This window comes from Anabrus simplex, chromosome 1 (genome assembly GCF_040414725.1).
Source record: "Anabrus simplex isolate iqAnaSimp1 chromosome 1, ASM4041472v1, whole genome shotgun sequence".
NCBI lineage: Eukaryota > Metazoa > Arthropoda > Insecta > Orthoptera > Tettigoniidae > Anabrus > Anabrus simplex.
In genome coordinates, this window is record NC_090265.1 from 1047807732 (window position 1) to 1047824476 (window position 16745).

At 38.6% G+C, this 16745-nt stretch overlaps 1 protein-coding gene across 7 annotated transcripts in view; it reads right to left on the reverse strand.

Moving 5' to 3' along the window:
- The window catches only part of LOC136857940 (macro domain-containing protein PG1779), a 207761-nt gene that overhangs the window by 175321 nt on the left and 15695 nt on the right, over window positions 1-16745 (reverse strand). The window lies entirely within an intron of this gene.

A 16745-nucleotide genomic window follows, 5' to 3' on the forward strand; every position in this document is an offset into this window, starting at 1 on the left:
GATTCCATCTTCTCCTGCAGCTCTACCGTTCTTTATTTTCATGATGTGTGCCTTGATCTCTAATTCATCTGGTGCTTCTGCCTTCTCATTTCTGTTGATCTGTTGTATCCTTTGGAATCTCTCTTGTTTGTTCGGGACAATTCAGGAGTTCTTCGAAGTGTTTTGCTAGTGTTCCGCAGTTTTCTTTGTTGTTCAGTGCCAGTTCTCCATTCTCTTTTCTGAAGCAAAAGTTTTGTGGCTGCTTTTCTATTCTCAACTGCTCCTTCACATATGTCATTCCACCATGGGTGTCTCTTTGTTTTGGTTAGAGGAATTTTCTCTTTAGCTTTCTTATTTATCTTCTCTTTGAATTCTCCCCAGGTTGTTGCTGTCTTCTCTTCCCACTCCTCTTTCATTCCTGATGATTGTAGTTTTGTCATATCGAACTTTGGTATCCGGGGAGTCTTCTTCTTTATTCTCTTCGGTGTCAGTTTGATTTTGATTCTCGTGAGGTAGTGATCGGAGCCGATGTTTGCCCACTTTGTCACTTGAACGTTCATAATTTCTCTGCGTATTTTTTGTGTGTGTTAATGCTATATGATCAATCTGGTATTCTCCCAAGGACGTTACTGGTGAATGCCAGGTCTTAGTTTTCCTGATATCCTTCTTGAAGTGCGTCGACATTATCTTCATATTATGCTTATAACACAACTCCATCAGTCTCTGACCATTCTTGTTAGTGAACTTATGTCCGGAATAATGTCCTATTGTTCCTCTGAATCTTCTTTTTCTGCCTAACTGCGCATTGACGTCGCCCAGTAGAATTTTAACATCTCCTTTAGGGATTTTTCTCATTGTTTTCTCAAGTTGGTCCCAGTACCGTTCGACTCCTTCTTTGTCTCTCTTGTCATTTTCGTTACTGGTGCATGTATGTTAACTATTGTACAGTACTTGTTAGCACATTTGAGCCTCATCGTCATCAGTCTGTTGTTTACTGGTTTGACTTCCGTTTCTGAGTCGAGTATGTTCTTGTTGACAGCGAAGGCCATTCCCAGGAGCAGTGTTCCTTTACCTACTTTCCTTTCTGTTTTGCTCTTGAATAACCTGTAGTTGCCAAAATCTATTGTATTGTGATCTGTCATGCGCGTCTCTTGGATTCCTAGCATCTTAATCTTCCGTTCGTCTAACATCTTTTTCAACTCTAGTAATTTCCCTGCTCTGATTAGTGTGTTGATATTCAATGTCCCTACGTACGTTTCTGGCTTGGTGGGAAGTTTGCCAGAGGTCTCAGACTCCCTCTGTTCTCGGGGTTGGCCGGACTCCCCAGAATCCAATAGTCCGGCTACGATGGTACCTTAAGCACCGGTGGATTGGTTACTACCTGGGGTATCGAAGTTATTCCTCTCACAATTCATGTCTATGCTTGTTGACACTTCTGGGTCCAGCTCTTGCTGGGTGGTTAGAACTGGAGTGGTTAGTTCCAGAGCTTTGTGTGCAGCCGCACCAACTAGGTGAACAGACGCTGACTCCCTGCTGCTCGCTTCGAGTACAGGCGCAGAAAGATTTGCTTCATTCAGTTCTTCTGTTCTCTCTGCCACTGGGAAATGGAACTCCTATTCCGCCTTCGAGACCGTTGACTGTATTACCCCATAGTATTGGGTATATTATTATTAACATGATGAAAAATGCCCAAATACAGTACCCATATTTTATTGCTTTTCCCCTATTTCATATGTCACCCGCATTTATAGTTTTCCCACATCCATCGTCATTTTCCCCCTCCGTCTTGAAAAACGATGCATCAAAGTTTTACCGTGTTCTATAACAAAATGAAACATGAGAGTACATTAAGATACATAAGATAATAATTTAGTATATGGCAAAAAAATGTGGTACTATACAGTATCATAGATTATGAATTTTATTATGATCCATATTGACAACTGATCACTATCAAAGGGTAAAGAAGGGTCTACCTATTCAATACTATTAATGGTATTACCTTACCATTAATGGCCACATAGAAAGCATTTTGAAGCAGCCCTAAGCAACTGAGCGAGTATAATCAAACTAACGGTTGAACATGGGCATGACTAGACAAAGAGCAGAACCGATAGTTTCATGTCAGATCAGTTTGATTTTTGCTGCTCAGCTGGAAGCATGTTGTCCTCAGTTTGCCATATCTTTTGGAACAGAGGAATTAATTTCATCTGTTTTTAAACGAGCGGTATTGTGGGAAGTATCTCACAAATATATTTAAGACAGAAAAGTTATCTTGGGAGCATGAAAAGAAGTCTAATAATAATAATGCTATTTGCTTTACGCCCCACTAACTACTCTTTTACGGTTTTCGGAGACGCCGAGGTGCCGGAATTTGGTCCCGCAGTGCCAGTAAATCTACCGACACGAGGCTGACGTATTTGAGCACCTTCAAATACCACTGGACTGAGCCAGGATCGAACCTGCCACGTTGGGGTCAGAAGGCCAGTGTCTCAACCGTCTGAGCCACTCAGCCCGGTGAAAAGGACAGAACTAAGGACAAATGAAGATGCAGATGAATATATTTTAATGTATTTAATATCTAATGTCCATCATACATACGTATACATACATACATACATACATACATACATACATACAACTTCATTATAGACTGTTATGCCTTTCACTGTTCAGTCTGCAAGCCTCTGTGAATTTACTAATCACCACCACAATCCTTTATTTGTAACTAATTCTGTGGTTTTGTTTAGTTCTATATCGCTTATCTTTAAATCATTACAAACTGAGTCTAACCATTGTTGTCTTTGTTTCCCTCTACTCCACTGACCCTCCATAACAGAATCCATTATTCTCCTAGGTAACCTATCCTCCTTCATTAGCCTCACATTACCCCACCACTAAAGCCAGTTTATGGATACAGCTTCATCCATCAAGTTCATTGCTAACTTAGCCTGTATTTCCACATTCTGAGCACATCTTGCCATTGTTCTCACCTGTTTGTACCAGCAATCATTCTTGCTACTTTCATGTCTGTTACTTCTAGTTCATGAATGAGTTATCCTGAGTCCACCCAGAGTTCACTCCTGTAAAGCAAAGTTGGTCTGAAAACAGACTGATGTAAAGATAATTTCCTTTTACAAAATACTGTCGATTGCAACCGCGAACTCACTGCATTAGCTTTACTGCACCTTGATTCAATCTCTCTCACTATAGGCTCCTCTCCATGCGCTGCATTATGAGGCAGTCATGTGCTGGACGGGGATCAGTGAACAACTCTCTCTCTCAACATCCTCGTCACCTACTCAGACCACGTCTCCCGGGGGGACTGTCTTGTTTCGGAGGGCATGCCGCAACACCAGAAGTCAGTAGCAGAGGCACATCCCGATACAAAACCGCGCTCTTCTTCCAGACGCGAGAAAAGCACTTCGCAATCCTCATCAAGTGAAAATCCGACTGACCGCCAGGCGGACACCTCTCAACAGCATCCGCTTCATAAGGCGCAGGGCCACCCAGACCTATCTATTCTTCAGCATTTACAGTCCATCCAGCAAAAACTAGACGCCCTGGCACTCAACCACACCACGTTGGCACAGCGAGTTACCACTCTTGAAACAGACGACTACTCGCAAATGAATGACACTGTCCAGGAAAACCAGCAGCCACTGTGAGTGGCAAACATTGTAAGTTAATGCGTTTCACCATGCATATATCTGCTGCTGTCTCACTGCGTGCTGCCATGGTCAACTAAATAATAACAGTGGTATTTCAGTGTTTTATGCAACAACACTGACCACATTGTTCCAAACTTGCAGAAAGTAGTCATGTAATAAATTTACAACAGTTCACAGGAAATAGCAACAGAGCAATAACTGCAAATGTGACCAGAAAGAAACATTGGTTCACTAGATATCCTACCATTTCACTATACAGGCAACAAAGTAATTTATGTATTAGTAACGTGGTGATAATGAGATTAGTGTTCATATACACATTCAACAATGCTGTCTTCAGAAAAATATCCTTGGTCTATTTCTAAAACGAAATCCTGTTAGCGTAGGTTAATGCTGCTAGGGAGGCGATTAATTTTTAATTTAAATTAATTTAAAAAAAAAACAATGTTTTCTATCAATCATCAATCATCAATCATACTGATCTGCATTTAGGGCAGTCGCCCAGGTGGCAGATTCCCTATCTGTTGCACCCTAGCCTTTTCCTAAATGATTTCAAAGAAATTAGAAATTTATTGAACATCTCCCTTGGTAAGTTATTCCAATCCCTAACTCCCCTTCCTATAAATGAATATTTGCCCCAGTTTGTCCTCTTGAATTCCAACTTTATCTTCATATTGTGATCTTTCCTACTTTTATAGACGCCATTCAAACCTATTCGTCTACTAATGTCATTCCACGCCATCTCTCCGCTGACAGCTCGGAACATACCACTTAGTCGAGCAGCTCTTCTTCTTTCTCTCAATTCTTCCCAACCCAAGCATTGCAACATTTTTGTAACGCTACTCTTTTGTCGGAAATCACCCAGAACAAATGGAGCTGCTTTTCTTTGGATTTTTTCCAGTTCTTGAATCAGGTAATCCTGATGAGGGTCCCATACACTGGAACCATACTCTAGTTGGGGTCTTACCAGAGACTTATATGCACTCTCCTTTACATCCTTACTACAACCCCTAAACACCCTCATAACCATGTGCAGAGATCTGTACCCTTTATTTACAATCCCATTTATGTGATTACCCCAGTGAAGATCTTTCCTTATATTAACACCTAGATACTTACAATGATCCCCAAAAGGAACTTTCACCCCATCAACGCAGTAATTAAAACTGAGAGGACTTTTCCTATTTGTGAAACTCACAACCTGACTTTTAGCCCCGTTTATCAACATACCATTGCCTGCTGTCCATCTCACAACATTTTCGAGGTCACGTTGCAGTTGCTCACAATCTTGTAACTTATTTATCACTCTATAGAGAATAACATCATCCGCAAAAAGCCTTACCTCCGATTCCACTCCTTTACTCATATCATCTATATATATATATATATAAAATAGCTTGTCCTGACTGACTGACTGATTCATCATCGCAGAGCCAAAACTACTGGATGTAACGAAATGAAATTTTGGGGATATGTTCATATTAAGATGTAGGTGCTCGCTAAGAGAGGATTTTTGGATATTCCGTCGCTAAGGGGGTGAAAAGGGGGGTGAAATTTTAAAATTATTGTATCTATATCTCAAAACTTTAAAAGTTTACAGATGTAAAAATTGGTATTTAGAATCTTCTTTAAAATTAAGGAAACACGTATTTTTTTGTTTTCAGAAAATCCCAATAGGAGGGGTGAAAAGGGGTGAAAATGGGGAAAATGGGTTGAATGCCCTTAATCAGTATACCAGTACTTATATCTCAGAAACTGAAGATATTACAGACCTGAAAATTGGTACTTTTGATCTCTTTTAAAAATAAAGAAACACGTATTTTTTTGTATTTGGAAAATCCAATTACTGGGAGGGTGAAAAGGGGGTGAATTTTTAAAATGAGTGAATCTATATCTCCAAACTTTTAAAGTTTGCAGGTGTAAAAATTGGTATTTAGAATCTTCATTAAACATAAAGAAACACGTATTTTTTTGTTTTCGGAAAATCGCAATAGGAGGGGTGAAAAGGGGTGAAAAATGGGTTGAATGCCTTTGATGAGGCTACATATATTTCAGAAACTGAAGATATTACAGACCTGAAAATTGGTGTTTGGGATCTCCTTTAAAGATAAAGAAACACGTATTTTTTTGTTTTTGGAAAATCCAATTAATGGGGGGGGGTGAAAAGGGGGTGATTTTTTAAAATGAGTGTATCTATATCTCAAAACTGTTACAGTTTATAGATGTAAAAATTGGTATTTAGAATCTTCTTTTAAAATAAGGAAACACGTATTTTTTTTGTTTTCAGAAAATCCTAATAGGAGGGGTGAAAAGGGTGAAAATAGGGAAAAATGGGTTGAATGCCTTCAATCAGGATACCGGTACTTATATCTCAGAAACTGAAGATATTACAGACCTGAAAATTGGTAATTTTGATCTCTTTTAAAAAAGAAATACGTATTTTTTTGTTTTTGGAAAATCCAATTAATGGGAGGGTGAAAAGGGGGTGAATTTTTAAAATGAGTGAATCTATATCTCAAAAGTTTTAAAGTTTGCAGATATAAAAATTGGTATTTAGAATCTTCATTAAAAAATAAAGAAACACGTATTTTTTTTTGTATTCGGAAAATCGCAATAGGAGTGAAAAGGGGCTAAAAAGTGGTTGAATGCCTTTAATGAGGCTACTTATATATAAGAAACTGAAGATATTACAGACCTGAAAATTGGTGTTTGGGATCTCCGTTAAAAATAAAGAAACATGTATTTTTTTGTTTCTGGAAAATCCAATTAAGGGGGGTGAAAAGGGGGTAATACTTTAAAATGAGTGTGCCTATCTCAAAAAATTTTAAGGTTATAGATGTGAAAATTGGTATTTAGAATCTCCTTTAAAAATAAATAAACACACGTATTTTTTCGTTAATGGAAAATCCAAATATTGTGGGGTAAAACGGGGGGAGGGTAAATTTTTTAAAATGAGTGTGTGTACATCTTAAAACTTTGAAATTTACAGATGTAAAAATTGGTAGTTAGAATCTCCTCTAAAAATAAAGGAACACGTATTTTTTGTTTCCTGTAAATCCCAATAGGAGGGGTGTCAAAGGGTGAAAAATGGGTTGAATACCTTTAATGAAGATACATATATCTCAGAAACGAAAGATATTACATAACTGAAAATTTGTATGTGGGATCTCCTTTAAAAATAAAGAAACAGGTATTTTTTAGTTTTTGGAATCCAATTAATGGCGGTTAAACAGGAGTGACAAATTGGGGTGAATTTTTGAAAGACTATATCTACAGAATATCTTGGAAATGTAAAATGTTACAGACGTAAAAAGTGGGTGTTTGGAATCTCCTGTAAATGTAAAGAAACATAGGTGATTTGTTTTTGGAAACTCCACTCAAGGGGAACTCAAAAGGGGTTAAATTTTAAAATGAGAATTTTTACAGTTTATCTCAAAAAATGAACATGTTACAGAAGTGAAAAATGGTATTTTTATCTCTATTAAACATAAAGAAACGTGTATTTTTAGTTTTCGGAAATACCACTTGGGTGCAGGGGGGGTAAAAGTGACTGAAAATGGTGTTGAATTCTATTAATTAGGCTACTGATAACTCAAAAAAGAAGATGTTACAGACGTGAAATTTGATATTTGCAATCTGCTTTAAAAATAAAGAAACACGTATTCTCGGAAAATCCAATGAAGGGGGGGGGGTGTGTGTGTGTGTGTGTGTGTGTGTGTGTGTGTGTGTGTGTGTGTGTGTGTGTGTGTGTGTGTGTGTGTGTGTGTGTGTGTGTGTGTGTGTGTGTGTGTGTGTGTGTGTGTGTGTGTGTGTGTGTGTGTGTGTGTGTGTGTGAAAGAATTGAAAAATTAATTGACTTAATTGTGTGAGAATACATACATCTAATAAAAACTAAAGTTGTTACAGACGTGAAAATTCGTATTTGGATCTCCTTTAAAAACAAAGAAAAACGCGTTTTGGGGGGAAACCATCTTGGAGGGCGGGAGTGTAAAGGAGTCGAATTCCTTTCATGAGGACACATAAATCAAAAACTGAAGAAGTTAGAGTCGTGATAATTTTTATTTAGAAGATCCTTTACTATTAAAGAAACAAGTATTTTTTTGTGGGAAAATTCACTTGGGGGGGGGGGGAGTAGTGTGAAATGAAGTGAAGAAAGTAAATTATTTTTATGGGGATATCTCAAAACTGAAGGTAATAAACGTGAACATTGGTGTTTGGAATCTCCTTTAAACATAAAGAAACAAGCCTTCTTTTAATTTTTTGGGGGGGAGAGGGGGGTGGCTGTAAATAAACTTAACGGCGGTGGGGTGTAGAAGGAGGTGAGACCAATTGATTTTACTGTTCTTAATGTACTTATAAGGATCCTCCGTTGCTTAGGCGGCAGCGCGCCGCCCTCTCTCAGCTGGATTCCGTGGTTCAAATCCTGGTCACTCCATGTGACATTCGTGCTGGACAAAAACGGAGGCGGGACAGGTTTTTCTAAGGATACTCCGGTTTTCCCTGTCATCATCCATTCCAGCAACACATAATAATAATAATAATAATAATAATAATAATAATAATAATAATAATAATAATGATGTTCCGGACCGTCGTCAAATGTGCGGACCGCGCTGGAAACGGCTCCTGGACGGGTAATGACTAAGAATGCAGTCCGGCCGCGGGTTCAGTGCCGCCTAGGCACCCAGTATGACACCACGCCGGATGTCCTGAAGGATTTTATCCATATTAAAAATGATTTTAGGAAAAGATGGCAAAGATTTACGGACCCAACTGACCGGGAGGAATACTGAGCCTAGCCCGGGAAGTACGAAATCGATTGCTGGAAAAGAAGATTGAAAAATGGGAGGAAACATGCCGTAATCTAATAGAAAACAAGTCAGATCGGGAATTTTGGTTGATTCTTGCAGAAAACGAGTCAGATCGCGAATTTCGGCGGATTATATATCTAAAACAATAAGCATTCAATTATTAATTTCAGTATAATACCGTAGCGAAGCACGGGTATCTTGCTAGTTTATATATATAAGAAAACATAAAGGTCCGATAACACTGCCCTGAGGAACTCCCCTCTCAACTGTTACAGGGTCAGACAAAGCTTCACCTACTCTAACTCTCTGAGATCTATTTTCTAGAAATATAGCAACCCATTCAGTCACTCTTTTGTCTAGTCCAACTGCACTCATTTTTGCCAGTAGTCTCCCATGATCCACCCTATCAAATGCTTTAGACATGTCAATCGCGATACAGTCCATTTGACCTCCAGAATCCAAGATATCTGCTATATCTTGCTGGAATCCTACAAGTTGAGCTTCAGTGGAATAACCTTTCCTAAAACCGAATTGCCTTCTATCGAACCAGTTATTAATTTCACAAACATGTCTAATATAATCGGAAAGAATGCCTTCCCAAAGCTTACATACAATGCATGTCAAACTTACTGGCCTGTAATTTTCAGCTTTATGTCTATCACCCTTTCCTTTATACACAGGGGCTACTATAGCAACTCTCCATTCATCTGGTATAGCTCCTTCGACCAAACAATAATCAAATAAGTACTTCAGATATGGTACTATATCCCAACCCACTGTCTTTAGTATATCCCCAGAAATCTGATCAATTCCAGCCGCTTTTCTAGTTTTCAACTTTTGTATCTTATTGTAAATGTCATTGTTATCATATGTAAATTTTATTACTTCTTTGGCCTTAGTCTCTTCCTCTATCTCGACATTATCCTTGTAACCAACAACCTTTACATACTGCTGACTGAATACTTCTGCCTTTTGAAGATCCTCACACATACTCTCCCCTTGTTCATTAATTATTCCTGGAATGTCCTTCTTGGAACCTGTTTCTGCCTTTAAATACCTATACATACCCTTCCATTTTTCACTAAAATTTGTATGACTGCCAATTATGCTTGCCATCATGTTATCCTTAGCTGCCTTCTTTGCTAGATTCAATTTTCTAGTAAGTTCCTTCAATTTCTCCTTACTTCCACAGCCATTTCTAACTCTATTTCTTTCCAGTCTGCACCTCCTTCTTAGTCTCTTTATTTCTCTATTATAATAAGGTGGGTCTTTACCATTCCTTACCACCCTTAAAGGTACAAACCTGTTTTCGCATTCCTCAACAATTTCTTTAAACCCATCCCAGAGTCTGTTTACATTTTTATTTACCGTTTTCCACCGATCATAGTTACTTTTTAGAAACTGCCTCATACCTGCTTTGTCAGCCATATGGTACTGCCTAACAGTCCTACTTTTAAGACCTTCCTTTCTATCACATTTATATTTAACTACCACAAAAACAGCTTCATGATCACTAATACCATCTATTACTTCAGTTTCCCTATAGAGCTCATCTGGTTTTATCAGCACCACATCCAGGATATTTTTCCCTCTGGTTGGTTCCATCACTTTCTGAATCAGCTGTCCTTCCCATATTAACTTATTTGCCATTTGTTGGTCATGCTTCCTGTCGTTCGCATTTCCTTCCCAATTCACATCTGGCAAATTCAGATCTCCCGCTACAATCACATTTCTTTCCATGTCGTTTCCCACATAGCTGACTATCCTATCAAATAATTCCGAATCCGCATCAGTGCTACCCTTTCCCGATCTGTACACTCCAAATATATCAAGTTGCCTATTATCTTTAGAAATGAGCCTTACACCTAGAATTTCATGTGTCTCATCTTTAACTTTTTCGTAGCTTACAAATTCTTCTTTCACCAGAATGAAAACTCTCCCTCCCACCTTTCCTATCCTATCTCTACGATACACACTCCAGTGCCGTGAGAAAATTTCTGCATCCATTATATCATTTCTCAGCCATGATTCAACTCCTATTACAATATCTGGTAAATATATATCTATTAAATTACTTAATTCTATTCCTTTCTTTACAATACTTCTACAGTTCAACACTAACAATTTTATGTCATCCCTACTTGATTTCCAGTTCCCTTTTCCCTTATCACCGCTCCCTAGGCCATCCCGTTTCCCTGAATGTACCTCCCTATTACCCTTCCAAACAAATTTCCTAACTTATACGTACCACTGCGGTTTAAATGAAGGCCATCCGAGCGCAGATCCCTATCTCCTACCCACCCATTAGGATCTAGAAATTTCACTCCCAGTTTCCCACATACCCACTCCATAGTCTCATTTAAATCCCCAATCACCCTCCAGTCAGTATCCCTCCTACACAGTATTCCACTAATAACAATCTCCGCTTTCTTAAACTTCACCCGTGCTGCATTTACCAGATCCCACACATCTCCAACTATGTTGGTACTTATATCAGCTTGCCTTACGTTGTTGGTACCAACGTGAAACACTACCACTTTCTCCTTCCCCTCCTCCCTCTCTTCTACTTTCCTCAACATGTGCCTCAACCTAATTCCTGGATAACATTCTACCCTGGTTCCCTTTCCTCCACACACTTTCCCCACGTGTCTAACGATGGAATCCCCCATGACCAGAGCCTCAACCCTACCCACAAAGGCCTTGGTAACAATCGTTATAATTTCATGAAGGCGAACAATTGTTTCCATGAAATGTAAGTATATTTGAGGACATAATATGCAAAACCTGCCAAGTCCAATTTCTGACATTTTGAAGCTACATACATCATTATGCGGGCAAGGGAGAATTCTTTATTTATATTTTATTATTCATAAGCAAAACCTGCCATTTTATGTTATAAATGCATGTAGAAATTCGCAGTTTTAAGCAATAACCGCTAAGTCCACAGGAGCCAATGAAACTGCTTATCCATCTCACGTGACATCGTTTATAGGTTTCATTTCACAGAGGGTTTTTTTCTTCTTTTTTTTTTTTTTTGCTATTTGCTTTATGTCGCACCGACACAGATAGGTCTTATGGCGACAATTGGATATGAAAGGCCTAGGAATGGGAAGGAAGCGACCGTGGCCTTAATTAAGGTACAGCCCCAGCATTCGCCTGGTGTGAAAATAGGAAACCATGGAAAACCATCTTCAGGGCTGCCGACAGTGGGGTTCAAACCCACTATCTCCCGATTACTGGATATTGGTAATGGTAATTCTAAAATCCATGGAGGGAATTAGATATTTTTCCACCAATAGAGCATATCAAAAATCAGATCAAAAATTAGATGTTAGCTTTTCAAGCGTTTGCTCTATTAACCAGCATTTTGTCTTAGGTCTGACACTAGACTCGTCAGAGTGGGATGCAGTTATCAGACTGTGCCACATAAGAGGCTTCTGATAAGTTCACCTGCATACACCCCAGCATCAGTGGGTAGGGTCTGACACATCCCACTCTGACGAGTCTAGTGTCAGACCTAAGACGAAATGCTGGTTAATAGAGCAAACGCCTGAAAAGCCAACATCTAATTTTTGATCTGATTACTGGATATTGGTTGCCACAGAGGTTTATCAGGTCGTAAGATCACATACATTTGTTTAAATTACAAAGAAATATATTAATAACATGGAAGATTGTTCTGTTAAAATAATTCCACGTCAGATCAAGAGAATGAGAAAAAAAAAGCAGTGGAGTTACAGCTCAGGGTGAAGCACATTACCATACTGATCTATATATCCCTACAAGTATTCTAAAGAAGGGAAAGAGATTAGGAAACAATATTATTCCAAATGGTGTCCAAGTGAAAACAGAAAAGTTCATAGACATAGACAATCTACTGAAAAAGCAATAGAATGGAATAGCAAGAAATAGAGAGCCTCGAATCTACAAGGAACTCATCGATGCTTCCCAATGAAAATCTACCTGAATTAGTGGAAGATAAGCCTGCCTGTGAAAGGAACGGGAGTGAATGTGTGCGTGATCTGAGAGTTTAAAACAATGTGAATGTTTTTTGATTGTCAAGTTCTATTTGGTGAACCATAACTAATTCAATTAAAACATTATTCTTGAATTTACACTTGTAAAAAAGCTTTTATTTATTGAAATATTTCATTGTTAATGAAAAATATTTGACTGCAGAGACTTAGCGTCTCATTCATCTACATGACAGAATTTTGAATTGATGATTTCTAACATGTTACAACCAAAACCCTCCAAATACAAAATAAAATTTACAGCAAAAAAAAAAAAAATAATAAAAATAGGTATATGTTTACTTTTCTTTGCTCATATTATTCCCAAACCCCTTACATAGCTCTTGTCCAAACACAATAAGAACAAATTGTAAAGCAGAGGCACGTTTTTCTCAATTTCTGAAAATTTTGTCAATGTGGACTTGGCGGCTTTTGCATCTTATGTCCCCATTTCAGCAGTTGTTTATGCATTTTGCTCAGAACATGTCACCTTGCGTACTGATCGACAGTGTAATGGTCTCGACTTCACATCTCAAAAGGAAGGAATCAGAACTACAACAGGGGGAAGAGAGTAGAGTAACTTTCTCTGATAAAAAGGCTCAGGCTTGATGTTGGACTTCCAATTCCTGATATTGAAAACGCATGTATGCTATCAAAAATTATGCATGAGAAGAAAAGTTCAGAATCACTCTAAGTTGCCAATAAGTGATTATTTATATTGTGTGTCTGTATTTGTATTATATACCTGCCAACTTTACAGAACCAAATATCAGGAGATTTTTATATGAAAATCAGGAAAAATCAGGAGATACAATTGGTCAAAACTGCTTATTCTTCATGTCTTGCACAATACAGGAGTACAATTTTCCAGAACAATCTCCAAATGGCCCCTAAAATCTCTAGAAAAGTCTCTAGTCACTACCTTTGAAATTCTGTCACTAAATTACTAAAATAGACTCCAAATCTAGCGACTACAGTCTCTAGAATCGACTAGAATGATGTGAACGAACACGAAGATAGCACAAGAGAACGAGAAATTTACAATCGATATACGCGTCGCGATATAGAGTACAGGTTTCAATAAACATCGCATGTTCGCGCGCATTTCTTGTATTAATAAACTTCGATATTTCATTTCAAAGCAGCCAATGAGCGAAGGACTTCCAGCCACTGGCGTACAATGATGAAATGGTGGGATTTGAAAACAAATGTTTGAAGTTCACTAAAAGTAAGCTAAAATCAGGAGAAATAATAGAATAACCGGGAGGCGGGAAAAACTGTCGAAAATTGGGAGTCTCCTGCCTAAAGCGGGAAAGTTGGCAAGTATGATATTATGATCAAGTCCACCTTTGTATTATAACGGTTGGTGCTACTAATTGCCTTCCTCAGAGGCCCGGGCTTGAATCCTGACACTGTCAGAAACTTAAGATTGGCATGAGGGTTGGTAGGTGGTTAAAACGGTGCATGCAACTCATTTCCATCAGGGGTGTGCTTGAAAAGAAATGCACCACCTCGGGACGAGGACATGAATTTACGGATGCATATGTATGATGGGTATTTAGCCCGAAGGATGGTTTGATCCTCCACAGCTATGACAACAGTTGTCATAGAAGAGGCGAACTAGGGAAATAAGGAGTGAGGTAGTTTTCCATTGCTTTCCTCACCGAGCCAGAAGTTGCTCACATAAATCAGTCTGCCAAGCCTACTGAAATGCACGCATCAACTGACCCTATGAGTGATATTTTCATACCATTCATAACAGGGACTGGCTGCATAAGGAATTACTAGCATCACACATACCTCGGTCACTTTCATATTGTCAAAGCCAAGGACGAGACTGAGACTGGTCAATAAAAGTAACAAATTTATTCTAGCCCAAACCAGAAGACATAGTGTACTGTAAACACTACATCTCTCCAGCAAGGGCATTAAAATACGGTATTTCTGTGAGCTATTGATATTGCGTAATGGAGGCCTATTTGTGTAATTATGTTTGTCTACTGCCTTTCCAAACCCATTTTGTTAGGTTGTAATGGAATACTATAAAATGATGTATTAATTGTAAAATGGGGAATATAAGAAATTAGCTGAAAAAACATACGTATAATATACTTTGACAAAAACAAAACTTGGGATAGAGAATGAGTAGTTCTCGTAATTTTCACCCGCAACAGCACATTGCTATATACACAGAGCCTATACCACCAATTCGGGAGAAGGAGAACACACATACTAAATACTTGAAATTCTATACCTGTTACAGCTTTCTATCCCTAATGTGGAATTCAATTCTTTCGGATTTTCTACCTACTGACACCACTTAGTCTTAGAAAGGCTAATTTCCATACCATACTCCTTGCACCTATTTTCAAGTTCTAAGAGATTAGACTGCGGGCTTTCGGCACAATCTGCCGTTAAGACCAAGTTATCAGCATAGGCCAAATTGCCTACAAAATTTTCACCTAACTGAATCTCTCCCTGCCACTTACCAGTAATATATTTCAGCAGATGATTCATATAAACTATGAACAACAAAGGTGAAATATTACAGCCTTGTCTAACCCCTGTAAGTACTTTGAACTAAGAACTCATTTTACTATCAATTCTCACTGCAACCCAATTATCAACATAAATGCCTTTGACTGATTTTAATAATCTACCCTTAATCACATAGTCCCTCAGTATGGTGAACATCTTTTCCCTCGGTACTCTGTCATAAGCGTTCTCTAAATCTATGAAACATAAATAAACTGTCTATACCCCTTGTAGCATCTTTCAATTACCTGAAGCATACCGAAAATCTGATCCTGACAGGCCCTCTGCGGTCTGAAACCATGCTGGTTTTCATCCAACTTCCTCTCAACCACTGATCACACCCTCCTTTTCAAGATGCCAGTGAACACCTTGCATGGTATACTGATCAATGAGATACCTCAATAACTGTTGCAATCTTTCCTGTTCCCTTGCTTAAAAATAGGTGCAATTACTGCTTTTGTCCAATCTGAAGGTACCTTACAAACACTCCATGCTAATCTTACTACTCGATGAAGCCATTTCATCCATGCCTTCCCATTATACTTCACAATTTCAGGTCTAATTTTATCTATTCCTGCTGCTTTGTGACAGTGGAGTTTATTTACCTTCCTTTCCACTTCCTCAAGCATAATTTCACCAACATCATTTTCCTCCTCCCCATGAGGTTGGCTGTTTGCAACACCACCAGGAAGATTTCCTTTTACGTTGAGAAGATGTTCAAAATATTCCCTCCACCTCTCCAGTGATTCCCTGGGATATATTATGAGTTCACCTGAATTACTCAAAACACTATTCATTTCATTTTCCCCTCCCTTCCTAAGATTCTTTATTACTGTCCAGAAAGGTTTCCCCTGTTGCTTGACCTAGCCTTTCCAGGTTATTACCAAAATCTTCCCACGACTTCTTTTTGGATTCAACAACTATTTGTTTCGCTCTGTTTCATTCATCTAGGTACAAATCCCTGTCTGCCTCGGCCCTTGTTTGGAACCTTTTCTGATAAGCCTTCTTTTTACGTTTACAAGCTGCTCACACTTCATTATTCCACCAAGATGTTTGTTTGCCTTTCTCCATCTTTACACACAGTTTTTCCTAGGCATTCCCTTGCTGTTTCTACTACAGCACCCCTGTATGCCACCTATTCTCTTTCTATATCCTGAACCTGCTTACTGTCTACTATTCGAAACTTCTCACTAATCATATCCATGTACGTTTGTCTAATTTCCTCACCCTGGAAATTTTCTACCCTTATTTGTTTGCAGACAGATTGCAATTTCTCTACCCTAGGCCTAGAGATACTTAGTTCACCACAAATCAGATAGTGGTCTGTATCATCGAAAAATCCCCGGAAAACTCGTACATCCTGAACAGATTTTCTGAATTTGAAGTCAGTTAAGGTATAGTCTATTATGAATCTGGTACCCCTAGCCTCCCATGTGTAGCGCGAATAGCCTTATGCTTGAAGAATGTATTCGTAACTGCTAAACCCATACTAGCACAGAAGTCCAACAAACGCTTCCCATTCCCATTAGCTTCCATATCTTCCCCACATTTACCAATCACCCTTTCGTATCCTTCAGTTCTAATTCCAACTCTCGCATTGAAATCACCCATTAGCACTATGCTATCCTTGCTGTTGACCCTGACCACGATGTCACTCAATACTTTATAAAACTTGTCAATTTCATCCTCATCTGCACCCTCACATGGTGAATACACTGAGACAATTCTCGTCCTAA